Source organism: Ambystoma mexicanum, chromosome 3q, assembly GCF_040938575.1.
Source record: "Ambystoma mexicanum isolate Mex_15411 chromosome 3q, UKY_AmexF1_1, whole genome shotgun sequence".
Taxonomy (NCBI): Eukaryota; Metazoa; Chordata; class Amphibia; order Caudata; family Ambystomatidae; genus Ambystoma; species Ambystoma mexicanum.
In genome coordinates, this window is record NC_090926.1 from 782,169,200 (window position 1) to 782,187,769 (window position 18,570).

The following is an 18,570-nucleotide window of genomic DNA, read 5'->3' on the forward strand; positions in this document are numbered from 1 at the left end:
TTGCTTTGCTTGGGATATTCACTATTTCGAAATGGCCCATGCCACCCGGTACGGGCCGAGCTGCAGATGGATGTAGCTATATTGATGATGCTTTAGTGATGGATGTCTACATTCATGTTACCTGTGTCATTGTGTGTTTGGATTCACTTGCAGCAGTGGTCAATTTGCAGTTCAGAAATGCTTATGGTGTGTTGCATCTCTTAGTTGCCATCTGTCTTTTCTGCCTGTGACATGTGCCTGACAGAGGTAGTGTCTGATGGAGTTCATATACTACATTTTGTACTTGTGTAGGTTTTGCTATTTAGACACATCCATTACTGCTTTTGGGATGTGTTTGCATATCAAGGCCACTGGATGCATGCCTGGGTTCTCATTTGGGTGTGACATGTCTGCTTCATGTGTTGGGTGTCTATGTGTGTGTGTTGTGTGCTTCTCACATGTGTACTAATCTTAATTTTTCTCCACTTTTCAGATGACGCAATGGAGCCAGAGGATGGTGTTGTCATGCCAGGCACAGGGTTGCTATCACACCAGCAACCCAGCACAAGTGGGGGTTGTGGGGTGGTAGACCACGAGAACCCACTTGTGTTACAGACCATCTTGTGTTACAGACCATCTTGTCTATGGCTGGCAATGAGTCTAGCCCGGATGATAACTCTGACGACATTGTTGAGTTGGATGTGTATCGGGTCCATTCGTCAGGGGTGAGTGATTCTGATGTGGACGCTCCTCTGTCCGCGACACCTGCACTGAGGGGCCAGACAGTGGTGGGACCTCTGCCTGTGTTGGATCGGGACGCAGGGTCACCCTCCACTCCAGTTGCTGATGTGCCTGGGGCATCAGGTCAACGGAGGAATGTAGTCCTGCAGCCGCGGGCGATGCCAACCCAACAAGGACGTCGGCTCCTTGGGCCCCTCAGGTGTTAAGCCAAGCAACGCGGTGGCCGCGCGACACTGGGGTATACTGAATTCAGAACACCAGGGGGCAGCAATTGATAACATCGCTGAGAGCATGGAACGTGTGGCCCAATCCGTGCTACCCCCTGCTAGGCAGGTGGAACTCCAGCAGCGGGTGGCACAGTCACGGCCCGCTCGCTCAGGCTGGGCATGGCGGCCTCAGACAGGGCACGCCGGGCTGAAATGGTGTCTTTGTGAAAGGGGCCCATAGGGGACCCGGACGTCTATGGAAACAAGGCGGGTCACCACACACGATAGAGACGCCAGACACGAGGTTGTATTCCCAAAGCTAGGGTTTTATTGCAAAGCAAAAGTCTCAGTTGGCCAACTCGGTCTCACGCCCCGCAACGTGTATCTCTAGACCTCGACCTCGAGGGACGCAAGAGAGTGAATTACGTACATCAGTTACATATATACAAAATGCATATCAAACAATCAGCTATGACATAATTTTTTAAGCAAAAAGGGACAGTTCTTGGGCTATAATTCAACTCTGTAAAATTTGCGGTCTCAAATTGGATTTCTAGACTGACAAACCCTCCTTTGGCCGCATGCCAAACGTCTCATCTATTTATTGAAACCTCCTCTAGTGATGATAAATATGAAGTACTTATGTCGGAGTCTCGCATGCTATCGTGAACATCATTGTATTCATTAATATCTATTGCCATCAACTCTCTCATTACTCTCATCTCATTTGGGTCTGGGCTAGTTCGATCATGAGGTTGTTTTTTCTTTATCATTTGCATGCATCCTTCCGTACATCCCTCAGTTACCTCTGCACAAACTATGGGTACACAATGTGTACAACAACAACACGTTAGGAATATTCGGAACACCACTACTAGTATTGAGATCAGCTTCCATCCCCAAGATCGTAGTATTCCCCAAAACCAAGATCCTATTTCCCAGCTCCCTTCTCCCGTGGGGAGTTCAGAGCTTAGAACTTAGAACTTAGAACGTGCATTTTCTTTATTGCTTCAAAGATCGTGGGGGAATAGTCATCGACATAAACGCAACATGCTGATCCCACTATTTTGCAAATTCCCCCACGATCAACCACGATTACATCGAGAGCCATTCTATTTTGCAGCTTCATTGACCTGATTCCTCTTTCTTCCAACGTCATGTTAAATAATATATCTGTTGTTGTGTTTATTGTATTCTTTAGGATTCTGGACAGTTGCCTTATATTATAGGAGTTCACTATCTGTCCTAAAAATGGAATTAATGATTTCGCTACATCAGTTGCTATTAAATCACATTCGTCAGTCCTCTTGACTCTAGTTCTAATAATAATTTGGCTATTGGTAATGCATCCACCCAACTCAACTTGCTTCCCGCACAAATCTTGCTAATCTTTGATTTAAGAATCCCGTTGTGCCTCTCCACAAGACCGGCAGCACTCGGATGCCTTAAACTATGGAATCTCTTATCAATCTGGAGACCTGCACATATCTGTAACACCACTGCACCCACAAAATGTGGTCCATTATCGGACCACAGGATACGGGGAAAGCCAAATCTGGAAAAATACTCCTTCAACATTATTTTTGCCATAGTCATCGCTGTGCAGTCTTTTAAAGGATATGCCTCCACCCACTTACTGAATGCACAGATTACCACCAAGACGTTTTTTAAGTTTTGGCACCTTTCCATCTCTATGAAATCAAAATGAACTACCTCAAACGGCATGGAGGGCGGGCCAAAACTGCCTGTTGGTGTCACTGTTCCCTTTCCTACATTGTGTTGTAAACACGTGATACAGTTCTGCACCAACCTCTCTGCATTCTTTATGTTTGCATTCTGCCATACTGTAGAAAGGTGCTGTATCATTTTCTTGGCACAGATGTGCGTAGGGCTGTGGGCCATTGTGACCATTGCAGTCACATATGAATTTGGCAACATCCAGTTTCTAGTTCCCTTATCCACCCAATAACCCTCCAAATCCAACTCAGCAGATCCCTCTGCCCATCCCTGTATTTCATCGGCCGTAGCCTCGGCCTGCATTTCTTTGACAGTCGCAACTCCATCTTCTATCATACAGGGTACTTCCTCTGTCTGAACCGTCATCATCTTGGTATTTAAATCAGTGGCAGTTTGTTTCGCAATCCTGACTGCAAACGCGTTTCCCTCTCCTATTTTGCATGTTACTTTATGTGCCTCGCATTTCACTATTGCTAGGCGCTTTGGAAACGTGAGTGCAGACAGCAATCGTACAATCAAAGGGCCATGTTGAATTCTGGCACCATGTGATGTCAGAAACCCTCTCTCAGCCCAGAGTCGTCCAAAGTTATGAACCACTCCAAACGTGTACTGACTATCAGTATATATATTCACATTCAAATTTTCAGAAATATCGCAGGTACTGGTTACTGCTATTATTTCCGCGGCTTGTGCTGAATTATAGGGGATTCTTTTACTTTCTACAACTCTCTCTAGGGTAGTGATAGCGTATGCGGCAGTTGTCGTGCCATCTGGTAATTTAAAACATGAGCCGTCACAAAATAACTCTTCATCCGGCTCTTTCTGTGGAATATCACTTAAATCAACTCTCCCCTTGGTTTCTTCCTCAGTGACCATTAAGCAATCGTGGAGAGGGTGATTCATTCTTCCCAATTTCTTTTATGGTTAATGGAATGAATTCTGCAGGATTCAAAGTGCTACACCTCATAATTTGGATATGGGGCGCGAACAAGATAATCTCATATCTTGTCAATCTAGCAGAGGTGAGGTGTTGCGTCTGTGTCCTATTTAATAGAACGTCTATGGCATGTGGCACCATCAGAATGAAAGTGTGCCCCAATACCATCCCTTCCGTTTGTTTCACTGACGCAGCAGCTGCCGCGCCAGATCGCAAACATCGTGGTAGTGCACGCGCAACAGGGTCCAGCGCAGAAGAAAAATAGCCGCACAGCCTATTTCTTCCACCTTGTTCCTGTGTCAAAACCGCCAATGCACATCCTTCACTTTCACACACAAATAGTCTAAAAATGTTCTTATAGTTCGGCGTACCCAAAACTGGAGCCGAGCATAATGCAGTTTTCAATCCATCAAATGCTCTCTGACATTCCTTATCCCACTGCAAAGGCATAATTTCTAGTCAAATTCACTAATGGTTTCACAATCAACGCAAAATTACCAATCCATTGTCGGCAATATGAAGAAGCCATGCCTATTATGGCTCTGACTCCTTTTTGTGTCTTTGGAATAGGCAGACAAGAAATACTTTCTATGCGTTCTGGCGTTAGTCTTCTCCCTCCTCTCGAAAGTAGGTAGCCCATGTAGACTACCTCCTTTCGATTATACTGAAATTTCTTCAAACTAGCTTTATGGCCATGTGCCGCTAGGTGTGACAGTAGTAATACAGTGCTTTCTTTACAAATCTCCTCTGTGTCTGCAGCTAGCAATAAATCGTCTATGTATTGCAAAAGCACACAACCCACGGGTAATTCCAGCATGTCTAGTTCTTTTAATGCTCTACTGTAAATACTTGGACTTTCCGTATAACCTTGCGGAATCCGCGTAAATGTAAATGATCGTCCTCCTAATGTGAACGCGAACAAGTATCTACTGTCCTTGTCCACTGGACTACTAAAGAATGCGTTCTTCAAATCTATTACACTAAAATATTCTGCTGAAATAGGTATCATTGTCAATATTGTAGTGACGTCTGGCACTAGAGGAAATTGCGGATGTACTACCTTATTTAATGAGCGTAGATCAATTATGAAATGGTATGGTACCTCATTACCTCCTTTTTTATAAACCGGAAGGATCGGGCTGTTACATGTACTGCCTGTGATTTCCTCTATTACCCGTAATTTCACCAAATCGGTAACAATACTCTTCATTCCTTTCTCACCTTCAACTGAAATTTTGTATTGGGGTATTCGCGGTAGGGTAACACCTTCTTTTAAAATAATCTTTATTGGCTCTATCTTTAAACATCCCACATCGTTGTCATGCATTGCCCATATACAGGTTGGTACTTTACTTAGTTCCCCTGGTAACGCTTCGGACATAAATTCTGACACAGGGGCATCATGTGGCCATATCGTTAGAAACACTCCGTCTGCCGTGCAATGTATAACAGAACCTAGTTTTTTCAACAAATTTAATCCCAACAAATGTTCTCCACAATTTTCTGTTAGAAGGAAAGGACAATGTTCGGTAAATGGTCCTATGGTAACTGGGACTGGTTTGGACACTGGGTTTATGACTGGTGTACCCTCGAACCCTATGGAGATATTCTTTTACCCTGACAGTGGTATATTCGGAACCAAGTGATGGTCTATTGAACACTTCTGTGCTCCTGTATCTACAAAGCGGTGTTCCTCATTCCTGACTCTCATTTCTACGTAGGGTCCTCTCTGATTCACGGGAATAGACACTGGTTCCGACCCCTGTCCTGGGCTGTCCTATTGGGGAAATAACACATCGTCTGATGTGTAATCATTACTATTACTGTAATACGTGTTTTGGCTGTGTATCGAAAACATTTCCTCTCTTCCCTCTATTTCCCCCACTCTGATTTCCATATTGTTGATTTTGCTGTCCCTGACTCTGGTTTGGGGCATTTTGGTTTTGGCCTTGGTTTTGATTACCTCCGTTATTATGATGCTGCTGCATACTATTCCTATTTGGTCCATTCGCTCGTGGGTGTCCTCTATGCTGTCTTCTCTGACTAGACCCATTTCTGTTCTGTAGATGCGGGCATTGCGCTCGCCAATGTCCTTCCTCTTTACAATATGCACACTGATTCGGCCCCACTGTTCCCCCATTCATATTCAAAATACTCCTTACTTGTGCGTTCCCTCGCCCTCTATTATGTCCTACTACTTGCTGCATTAATACCACTGTTCTAATTAGACATTCCTTCAAGTCTGCCCCCACCTGTTTTAGCAACGATAATTTGTTCACCATCTCCTTCTGCCCCGGCGATGGTAACTGCCGTCCTTTATTATGCGACCACTTTTCCCCCTTCCCAGGTCTCCCGATATCCCTACTCCTGTACGTTGGTGTAGTAAACATTTTGGCAGGTGCAGTAAACATTTCGACATAATCATTATCTAATTAATCTCTAAACTCAAGAAGTCTATACACATGTTCTCTTACTTTTTCATCCCTCTCCCTACAGCGTGCTAATGCATTCAAATCTAACAATCGCTGCGGTGGTAATTTCCCAATTAGCTGTTTCCATCTTTCCACCAAATATTCACCCATACATTCCAACACTACCTGTCTTTCGTTGCTTCTACGAAAGTCATATATCGAAGCCAATGTTGCCGTCCCATCATTCCCGTCTATATACATCTCTGCCTGTTGCTGCAATTCCACCTTCCTTTCCTTGCTGATTGCGCTGCGGGTTACCCTCGTGCACTGCCGTTGGTCAATCCCGCCTCTTGCCCCCGTGGTTTCAACTTCAACCACGGGAGGAACGGACGGTACCGAGTCCGTGTCTAGAGCGGGAGGTGCGGATGGGACAATGGGAACAGCGAGTGTCTGTTGTGGGCCTGGTTGGCTAGTAGGAAGTGTTACGTGCGCGGTCTGTGGCTGTGGGAGGGCTTGAGCTACCCGAGGGGGAGCTTGAGCTACGGGCGGGGTCTGGGCAATAGCTACTGACGTATCTAATCTTACTTCTGATCTTGGGCCTTGTTTTGTATGGGTCAATATGTTTTCTATCAATTCATCTGTCATGTGTAATTCTCTTTGTGGGTATATCTTTTCTATATTCAACTGGTCACGCCTGCCTGCCCTTCTTAGACTCTCAGTCCACTCCTCCTCTTCTTTTTCTTCCGCTACCTCACCTTTTGATTTATGTCTGCGCGCATGCATTGCTCTGCTTTTAAATCAGAGCATTGCTTCCTTTCTCCAGTCCTTAATAGTTTCAAATGCTGCAGGACGCGCTTTCTTTCTTATTAACACCCTTTCCAAGTTATCTATTCTCGCCATCTCAAAACTACCATTAATCGGCCAATTATGGTCTTGTTGCTTTCTGGTTTGCCTATGCCAAGTCTCACAGAATATTATCGCACCCACTCCAAACTTCACATACATCTCATACGCCGGCGTTCCCCCAGGTGGTACAATTTGGCCATTTTCCAAAGATGTCTACCACAGCGGAAAAACCCCGCTAAGGTGGACAATACCCCAGGCATGTTTCAACCTTCCCCTTGGTTAATCAACCTTACCTAGGGCGTTTGATTTTGCAAAGTCAACTTTCAACCAATATCAGGATGCTTTGAATTGGGGAATGACTCACCTGATAAATCAAGTCGTCTGTATACTGACGCACCAAAGGACGTTGTGTCTGCGTTTCTTGGCTTCCGCCTCGTTTCGGGACCCTCGCCTCCTTGTTCTCTAGCCAGGCACGTCGATCAGGGATCAGATGTGTGCAGATCTGCAAAGGAGTCTCTCATCACTTTTACAGGGCGCCCCGAACACCTCTTGATCCCGGCTCGATCGTCCCGTCCTCGCCGTTCTCTGCCTTTCTCAATTACAACGTTACGCGAAGGAACAAGTGGGGGAGGGTCCCTATTCGGGCGCCATCTTGAAAGGGGCCCCTAGGGGACCCTGACGTCTATGGAAACAAGGCGGGTCACCACACACGATAGAGACGCCAGACACGAGGTTGTATTCCCAAAGCTAGGGTTTTATTGCAAAGCAAAAGTCTCAGTTGGCCAACTCGGTCTCACGCCCCGTGACGTGTATCTCTAGACCTCGAGGGACGCAAGAGAGTGAATTACGTACATCAGTTACATATATACAAAATGCATATCAAACAATCAGCTATGACATGTATAACACCCCTCTTCATTGGGTTTCTTTGAACTTGGTGTGATGATGGACATCTCCGACCATTATGACACCTTCAAACATCTATTCTAGTAACAATTTGCAATTTGTGAGTTCGTAGGCATCTTTCGGTTATTGAATAGAACACGGCGCTTCTGTTCTTGGAAGTGAACTACATACAGGGGGGAGTTGCATTCCGGACCTTGCTATCTATCAGGTGCTATTCGTGTCCTGGGAGCCGACATGCTCTTAGCGGGCTCAGCAAAGGGGGGCCGTTAGAATAATATTGCTAAAGGCTTGAATTATGCTTTTCTAACATATTCTACCATATAACGAGACTGGCTGGCAGCTGTGAAATGATTAAATGCCCTGCGGCTCTGCTTCAAGGCTACATTAAGGAGGGAGCCGGGCCTTGTCCTTTTCATATACAGACAACAATGTTCCACAGTCGAGCAGTGTAAGCGGAAAATATACTGCGAAGCAATAGGAACAGAAAGCAATGAGCAATGGTTAGAAAACAAAATGGCGATTCTTGTTACATCAAAATGGCCGTTCATTGGAAAACCCGAAAACCTATATTCTGTTGTATCGTGCATGAGACGGTTGGCCCACGGCCACCAAAATGCGTTTGCGGTCTCAAATTGGATTTCTAGACTGACATTTGCGTCAAGCAATTGTTGCTCACGCAGAGGAACACATGGAGGCCATGAGGGTTGACTATGAATCCCTCAAATCTACTCTGGCTGTGCTCTTGATGTCACAGAGGAGAGGTTGGAGCAGCTAGAGAATACCATCTCGGCTGAGCTACGTGCTTGCTGGGAGGTGTACCAGTTGTCCAGCCAGGCCATGCAAGAAGAACTCTGTGTTACACGTGTTACCTTACAAGAGGAAGCATGCGTATCACGCAAGGTTCTACATGCTGACCTACGTGTCATCGCCGCACAGAACCAGGCTCAACCGTCCTGCAGACTTGCTGCCGACGAGGGGCAAGCTGTGCCTAGGCGTGGTCAGGGTACTGTGCCACGTCAACCTTTTCAGCCAGAGGGTGATGAGGACGACGAGTTATCTCCTACACAGGTCGGGCTGTGCAGGCGTTGAGCCCATGGAGGTTTTTTTTTTTTGTCTCAACATCATCACATGTGGGTGTTGAGGTACACCCTGTACCCCCCCACCCTCCCTCCTTGGTGCCTTCTCCGGGTCGTATGTAGCCATTTTTGATTTTTATTGTTAGTTTAGTTAGTTAATATGGTTTTTGATAGTTAGTTTAATTAGGTAATATAGGTTTTTTATAGTTAGTTTAATTAGTTAATATTAATTAGTTAATATAGTTTAAAATTGCTTTTCTATTGTGCATCCATGTGACGGTGTGGTGCTTTGTGGCTTTTGAAAGCATCCACTGTCTGTTCCAGCTGGGCCCTTCAAGCTTGTCTTGTGTATGTGTTTGCAGCTTGGGGTCCTGACTCACTTAGGCCACTCCTGCTTCCCTTATCCATGGCCTCGCAAGGATAGTTCGGTGTAACAACCATTTACACAAGGGCTTTGGACTTTCGTCATATCTGTGGCCTGTCTGCTGCTGTACTACTTGTGTTAACACCCCTAGTGGGGATTGAGTGGGTTTTATCCACGGCATGTCTGTAATCAATTTGGGTGAGTAAATGATTGATATCTCCATTAATTGATGTGTATTGTGATGTATGTTCTTTTATTGCCTGTATATGTGCTTGATGCACTTCATGCTGTAGACAGTAGCCTGCACCCTTTGCCTGTCAAAGTCACACTGATGGTGGGAGGAGTTCGGATGTAGGTCTCTAACATGGCCCAGTGACAACCCGCATGAAGACACACACACAGGGAATTTTCCAGCCTTATTAATTTCTTTTATGCCCTTTCTGCAGGAAAATGAGCCTCCAGACTACCTTTGCCAGCAGACACGGGGCCAAGTACTACTGAAACCTGGCCACGTTTGGTGGTGCAGACGTGTGCATGTGTGCGCAAGCAGAAGCACAGGGCTGTGCTCAGATATCCGACAGGAGCAGACGTGTTTCCAGGAGCTCCAAGCAAGGTGAGCAGCACAAGGGGCCACACCGCAGCCAACCTTCCACCAGGCCACTTGCACATGCATGCTAAGTAGCGCCAGTGCTGGGGAGCTTGGCCAGGCATTGTTGTAGAAGCGCAAAGTACAGCTAAGATGCATTGAGGGACAAATGCCAAGTAGCTTTACAAGTTGTCAGTGGCACCCATGTCCCCACTGACACACACAGTTGCACAATGCTCCACCACACGTACAACCACCCTTCCATGCCCACAGGTGCACACAGATTGCCTTCTCGGGCACGCTGCGTCCCTGCAGCGCATGATCAATTACCATTTGGGGATCCTGTACATCCGTCAATTGGTTATTTATTTTGTTTGTCCTTTTCATGTGATGCTCAAGGTGTATCCCCAACACAATGACTGCTCACTGTGCTGTGTCCTGAGCAGTGTGTTGCAGGAGACACACACAGCACACAGGTTCGGGCATAGTGATTTTGCCTTGCCCAATGTGCATGTGAACAGGCATTCAGTGTTGTGTTCATGCTACCACTGGTGGAAAGCATTTGTGTATGACTTGGTATGTGTGGGAGGTTGTTGGTCAGTCATTTCTTCTGATTCCATGTCAGGCGTCATTGTCTCGGGCCACTTTCCATTTATCACATGTCATTTCGTATCTTATTGGTCATGTGTTGGGCTTTGCTATTGCATGCCATGTCATGGTGCGGCAGACAAGGGTGATGTGGGTTGGGAGGGTTTGGGTGACATACCAGGGATCGTCGTGGCCTGTTTTGCAGGGGTGGGGGTGTGTGCCATGTGTTCCTTTTGGTCACACGGGATTGGTTATGTTTAAGTAGCTAGGGATGCACACAACGTAGCACTTCCATGGCAACATTCTCAGGGTGGTAAGATTGTGACAGTTGACTGTCTCTTTGTCATCATCGATTGTCACCTGGTATGTGCCAGGCCTGTGTGCACTCCGCAGGGGTGGGAGTTTAGTTGAAAAATGTGGCCACAAGCTGGGTCCGGGCTGCCTCGCCACATGCCCTTTCCCCTCCCATGGGCAGCGCCTGTGCCTGTGGTTGGGGATGTGGGGGCACCACCATGTCCACCGGTACACCCTGCTGTGTTGCAACATTGTGCAGGACACATGCTGCCACAATGATCCTGCACACTACTGGGGGTGCATATAGTAGCTGGCCGCCAGAACGGTCAAGGGAGCGGAAGCGTGACTTGAGCACTCCGAATGTGTGCTCCATTTTGACCCTGGTTGCAATATGGGCAGCGTTGTATCTTACCTGGGGTGGTGTGGTGGGGTTCCGGATTGGCGTCGTCATGTGGTTGCCCAGAGGGTAGGCACTGTCCCCTGGGGAGGTGATAATGGTTGTGATTAGTTGGGTTTATGTATTTGTCTGTGTGTGACATGCATGCATGTGCACAGGCATTTGTACTCACCTAGTAGCCATGTGTCACCATGCTTCCCAGCTTCCAGGGCCCGGCTCAGGGCGGACATTCTGTATATGAAACTGTCATGGGTAGAGCCAGGGTAGTTTGCATAGACAGAGGTGACGATTCCTTTGGCATCGCATACAACCTGCACGTTGATGGAATGCCAGTGCTTGCGGTTTCGATAGATGTGCTCAGTGGCCCTAGGTGGACGTAGGGCCACATGGGTGCAATCTATGGCACCAAGCACTTTGGGGAAGTGTGCCACCCTGTAAAAGTCCTGGACCACGGCCTGCCTTTCTGCGGGTGTTTTTAGCATGTATATGTGCCTGCGGACTGAGGGGCGCGCAGTCATGATTGCCAACACCTGGTGTAGGCAGCGTGACTGCGTGGCCTGTGAGACCCCCCCCACTATGGCAGTTGTCCGCTGAAATGACCCAGTGGCCAAAAAATGCAGGACATTGAGCACCTTCTCCAAGGGGCTCAATGGTTGGGAGCACAGGGTGGGGGATGTAAGGTCATCTTCCCACTCCCTGACCAGGTCTAGGATGATACGAGGTGGAAACCTATACCTGCCATAGACCTGGTCATCGGGCATCCCAAAAAGGCTGGTCCGGGGGAAAAAAAATGCGGGGCCTGGCTATTCTCATCCTCCTACGGTGTCTCACAATCAGTGCTGCGACAAATGGAGCATTCATTGTAGCTGTATATACGTGTTTGTTGTTTGCGCACACTTTTACCTGCGCGCGGGGACGCTTCTGCCTGCCTCGTGTGGCGGACATGTTGACGCCTGTGTGCGTCTTTTAGCGTGCGCGTGTTTCCCATATTCGATTCCATGAATACGTGTTGTTTGCGTGCGTTCCGTGTATTTCCCTGCAGTACTTCCCCAGTTACGCCTTCTTTTTCACACGTTGTTCCCCATTCCGTGTGTTACGCCCCGTGTCCCGCCCCCTTTTTGGTGTGTGGGCTGAAGTTGTGCGCTTTCACTGTGCGCGTCGTGCATGGCGTTCGAGATTTTGACGTGACGTGTGTGCCCGTGCGCGCCATGCTCGGATTTGGTGCACATCCCACAGTGAACACGCACAGGCCCTTCCATGAATCGTGTGCGTGCTTTTTCACGCTTGTGCCAAGGTTTTCGGCGCACATTTGTTCCATGAATCAGCCCCTTAATGAGGAAATCCAACAAAGGAATGGTATATAAAGAAACGAGAAGATGACCTAAGACAGAAGCTTGTGGTACAGCATAAGTGGATAGGAAGAGTAGAAGGAACAGAATATGTGCAGTCAGAGAGATAAGAATTAAACCTAAACCATATGAGCACAGACTCTGATAAACCAGGAGTTGACAGAGAAGAAAGTAAAATAGGATGATCAACAGTGTTGAAAGAAGCAGAAAGATCAAGTAGAATAAGAATAGAAGATTGCTTATTATGCCAGGCAGAAAGTATGAGAGGTGTAGTAGAGCTGATTCAGTAGTGTGTGCAGGGCAAAAACCAGATAGCAGAGCAGGAAGTAGAGAATGAAGATGAAGAAATGAAGAGACTCACGTATATGCAACTTGCTCAAGAAGTTTAGATACAAAAGGAAGCAAAAGAATCAGACAGAAATTTGAAGGAAGAGAAGCGTTCAATGAAGACTTCTTAAGAATAGGAAGAATAACAGCAGTTTCAGAAGAAGGAAGAGTAGTGGATTCAAGTGAACAATTGATCAGAGCAATAAGATACGCGATCAAGAAGATAGATAGAAGGAATCAAAGCAGAGGGAATAGGATCTAATGGGGATGCCGTAGGGTGTGCCCTAGTCCTGGATAGAGAAGTGCCACAGGAGAAAGAAGAGAGTGAAGGAAAAATGACAGAAGGAGAGGAAATGGAAGAGGGAGAACAGCAATAAGAAGGAAAAGATGAATAGAGAGAAGTAACTTTAGAAGTGAAGAAATCTGCTAAATCAGTAGCCGGGACAGAAGAGGGAAGAGCAGGGTCTGGAGTACGAGGAGAAAGAATAGCACTTAGTAATTGGAAAAGACGCTGAGAATAATGCGAGATTAAGAGAAGGAAAAATACAGTTTCTTTGCAACTAGAAGAGAAGAATCCTAAGATGAATGAAGAGAAGATAAGGTGAGTAAGTCTTCTGGAGCACAAGATTTCTTCCAGCGACATTCAGCCTTAAGCAAGGCTCAGTGATGAGAAAGAAGTGCAGAAGAAAGCCAAGGTTTAGAGTTTTTTTTTGGGAGGGAGACAATGCACGAAAAGGATGAAAATGATCAAATGTAGAGCATAGGGCCGAGTAAAAGTGAGTAGAAGCAGAATTGTCAGAAAGAGAAGGGAATTGACTAAGGGGAAAGTATAGAAGATCAAGAGGAGGGAAATTACAACGTGAAAGAAATATAGAAGGCAAAGAATCGGAAAGATGACGAAATGAAAGTAGAAAAACTATCAGATAGGTAGGCTGAGCGACCACACTCGTCCGGGGGGGAAAAGAAGTGAAAAGTAAGTCAGATGATGACGCCAAAATATGGAAAGGATGGGTAGGAAGCTGAGCTAAATGAAAATGGAAGTAAGAAGAGGAAGTAGACAGAGAAGATAGAGAGAAGGTGAAGATTATAGTCACCAAGAAGTAAGAAAGTGGAGAGAGGAAGATGAGAAAAAAGAGATCCAAGATCAGCAAAAAAAGAGACAGTAGGAAGATAAAGTTTCTGCTGGAGTTGAATTTCAATGTCCTTTATGCATTCTCACTGGTTGCCATCATACAGTTTTTCACAGGAGGTTGAGAACATTTGAGCCCTCCATGCTTCTAATTGGCGGAGATGGGGTCAGAGGACATGGTGTTCTGACGTTCTAGAAATTGCTGTCAGCCCCACTCAGCACCTTTCTTGGAGGCCGGACCTACTATCCCAGTCGGGGGAATTGCTTCTTCATCTGACCTCCCACTCTCAGACTTCATGAGAGGCTGCTGAGAGGCATAAACTGGGGCTTTCCAAATGAGGTCCTTGATGTGCTGGGTTCGGCACAAATGCCTGATAGGAAGCTACCTTTGCGTGCATGTGGAAAAAGTTCAGAGGATGGTGCAAGAAGGGTGTTGGACCCCTAGTAATAGCCCATCTCCACTGTTTTGCAGGTTTTCTTGTGCCTGGCTAAGCAGGTTTAGAAAATATGCTGAAGGTTACTTTGTGGCTAACTTGTTGTTCTAGAGAATCCTGGAACAAGACTCCTTACCTTATTTAAAATTTCTGTGGTTTCTCCATTTTTAAAAGGCTTTCCCTCAGTCAGTTTGTGGTTCCCGGGTTAGAGCCTTAGCTTGGGTTTGACATTTCATATGGGTTCTCCATTTGAGCTCATTCATTTTTGCTCATTAGCACCCTGGTAGGGGGCGCTGGCCAATTGGAATGCTTTGAACGTGTGTAGTACTCAATGTACAATCCTGTGCTCCGAGCTGCCTGGACAGCCAGCGCCATCTTCCCTTCCCTGTCCCCTAAGCCCCTCACCTCTAAGCACCCACATAGTTTCCTACACCGGTGATTAGCACCTGCATAGTTTCCTACACGGGTAATAGGAGTGTTCCCCTCCACTCCCCGAAAAAAAGAAACCTACCTTTGCGGCCCGGTACTGCACAGTGCTGTCGCCCAGGCAGTCTTTCTTCAACATTGAAAACAGACTGCCTGGATGACAGCACTGCGTGGTGTCGGGCCACGCAACAACGGTAAGTAAGTTTCATTCTTTAAAAAAAATAATAATAACCAAAGCGCCCATGTAGGGAACTATACGGGTAATAATGACAACATTAAACCCGGCAGCAGGCCAACACTGCCGGTAACAGCTCTGCCACCTACGTTAAGAGACCCTCGCTACCCTCGGGCCTTAACTTTCACCTTGTTTAATATCACTGCATTACGGTTTCCAATTCTGAAAGTGGACTGTCTGTTGGTTATATCTGCCAGAACATTGATTTGGCTTCAGGCTCTTTAAACAAGGGGCCTCATTACAAGTACTCCGGTCCGGAATTAACACTGCCGGTAAAACCATACCGGCACCGTTTCCATGTCCGCGCAATCATGACCCGCGGCCCCGGTAATAGCACCACCCTAAACCTCCACCGCGGAAATAGGGTTCCCGTTAAGTCCGTCTGCACGGAAACCCCTCCGTTACCGTCAACACGAAACACCGTGAGCATCACAACTAGCGCGGACACGGAAATACCGGCAAAAAAATGGCGTAAATACCGTGATCACGGTGGCGGAACCGCCGCCACCGCGAACATGGCGTTATACACTGCCTGCTGAACTGAATCAGGGCACAGGTGCACCAAATCAGCCCAGCTGGACCTAGCAGGCCACTGGGAGCCTACAAAAGGGCCACACCCAGCCCAACACAACACAGAACCATGCAGGCAGCAGGTCTAGTAGCACTGGGACTGGGCCTACTCAACCAACAGGCAGCACTGCACATGGTGGCAGTAATAGCGCAGAGGAGGAGGCGTAGGCGGAGGAGGCGCAGGCGGCAACCAGCCAACCCTGCAGCTATGGCAAACCCCATTGCCCAGCCAGCCCGACCCCGCCGCCAGCCACCAATACCACGCATCAGGGCCTCACCCTGGAACCTCACCCCAGGACAGATCCACACCCTATACCGGCTGGACCGCGCAACAATCCTGCACATCACCGCCATGATTGTGGACAACATCAGCAGCCTAATTGACACCCCCACCGCCATCCCCCCCCCCTCTTGAAGGTTGTCTCAGTTCTGCATTTCCTTGGCACTGGCACCTATCAACACACGGTTGGTGAGCTGCACGGCATATCACAACCGTGTTTCTCAAAAATCCTGGTACAGGTACTGGATGCCCTGTTGCGCCATGTGTCGGAACACATAGCCCTACCCCGCACCCTCCCCGAGGTCATTGCCACCAAGTTGGCCTTCCATGCCATAGCAGGCATGCCAAATTGCATAGGCGCAGTTGACTGCACCCACGTCGAGCTGACAGTACCACATGCAATTGAGGCGGTGTTCCGCAATAGGAAACAGTATCACTCTTTGAATGTCCAGATGGTTTGTGATGCCATGCAACTGATTACACACTGCTGCGCACGTTTCCCAGGCTCATCACATGACTCAATGGTACTGCGGAATTCCACGTTGCCACGGTACATGGAATGCTATGCCGGACAAAGCACATGGCTATTGGGTGAGTACAGCTGACGATGCTACAACCCTGTCGGAGTGGTGTGTGTGTGTCCAGGCCAATGAGCATTGTGAGTGTGCCGCTGTGACCGCACATGCATCACCCCCCTTCCATCTACCAAATACACAGCGGATGCCAAACATCATGAAGGAAGACATGACAGGGCACCACAATGTGCCCGTGCACACGCTGCCACAGCCAATCCCGTCACTGTCCCATGAACCCTGTGCCACTGCAGACACCCACCCTCAATTGAAACACTGCCCCAAAAAGCATGAGAGGCGTGTAAATGAGACGACGTGTATTTACTACTTCCGTACAGTGGAGTCACTCTGCCATGTGTGGACAGCACTGCACCATAACATGCACACAATCAAATGTCACCCGCAGGGCACAGTAAACATGCAAGTTAATGTGTAGGCCCATATGCAGTCAGCGACATACCTCGTGATGCCCAAGACATACCTCCATACACTGCATGGTACATATGCATGAATGAATGATGATACACGAATGCACAGCAGCAGATGAGGACATGATGCCACAAACACTGACATGTTCCCCCATCTACATCCCATGTAGGTGATGCGGGATATGCACTCACGCCATGGATGATGACACCTATACGGAGACCAAGGAACAGGCATGAAGAGGCATACAATAGGGCACATATCCGCACACGTGGAATGATTGAGAGGACATTTGGACTGCTGAAGGCCCGTTTCCGCTGTCTGAGCAGATCTGGCGGATCACTGCTGTACAGCCCAGTGAAGACGGGCAAAATCACGCTCGTATGTGCCATGCTGCACAATATATGCCTGCGCAGGAACATCCCAATGCCACCAGACGCAGATGAGGAAGATGGGGATGGGGATGGAGATGGGGATGGGGATGGGGATGGCACCGCCTCCCCCTGGGGGTCCACATGATGGCCAGAGAGCACGGGATGCCCTGATTCGCATTTACTTTTGAGTCACAGCACATTCACAGAAATGCACAAACATGGTGACGACAATGAATTAATAGTTGCACTGCAAAATAAATGATCAATGTCCACACATGTATGTCTTGATTTGAAATGGTGATGTATTGATGTGATAACAACAGGGAAGAAGGTGCATTGGTTAGGGAAGCTGTACACCCGGGGCCACCCACCACCCAAACGTGCCCACCCCCACCCAGAGCCCATTGTCCAAACCCCCAAAACTACCTACCCCACCACCCAAACGTGCCCACCCCTCTCACACCCTTGTAGTCCACATGTGTCCTGCACTGCCCCACACACATGCCATCACTTCCGTGTGCGCTTCTGTGCCTGTGCAACCTTGCCCGAAGGACCCGTTAGCCTACTCGAGCGCCTCCTTGGACTGGCAGTAGTGGAGCTGGATGGGGTGGTAGTGTTTGATGGGCCAGAATCTGGGATTGAGGGCATCCGTGCCAGATTTGCCTGTTGGCCAACCAACATGGCCTCTACAAGCCTGGAGGTGTGGTCGTTGCCCTCCCGCACATGGCGTGCAAGGGTCACTATGGTGCTCGCAAAGCGTCCAATGGACCTTGACAGGTGACGCACTGAGGCGCTGTAGCTCTCCCTCTGCAGCCTGGATTCCTCTAGCTGCCCCTCCAACAGCTGGGTGAGGGTAGCCTGCTGGTCCTCCATCCGCTGCATGCGGGCATTCAGTTCGGCCATGGATGGGGTGGGCGACCTCATGGGACTCCCCAGTGAAGTGGGGCTGAACCCCAGCTCATGGAAGGAGCCCAGGTCTTCCAATGTGGGCATCTCCCCCTGTGGCCCCGTTTCCGAGTGCTCTTGCGGGGCACTGTTATCACTGCAGGCCGCCCCCTCTGCAGTGCTGCTGCCTTCGGTGTTGTGTTGGGTGTCCATGATAGGTTCCCGTGGCACCTGTCTAGACTCAGCCAGTGTGGAGACGGTGGGGATGTCGGTAGTGGTGGTGTGCCGCACATCTGTAGTGGCTGGTAATGTGGCCAGAGGTGCAGAACTGCCGGCAGCATCCTCCTGTGTGGTGGCGGTGGCTAGTGTACTTGCCGATGCAGATTGGCTGGCCTGTTGTGCAGTATCACTGTCACTTGAAACGGCTGTGGGGACACAAAGGGCATGCAATTAGTGTTGTTGTGGTGGCAGATGGGTGCATCACATGCGTCATTA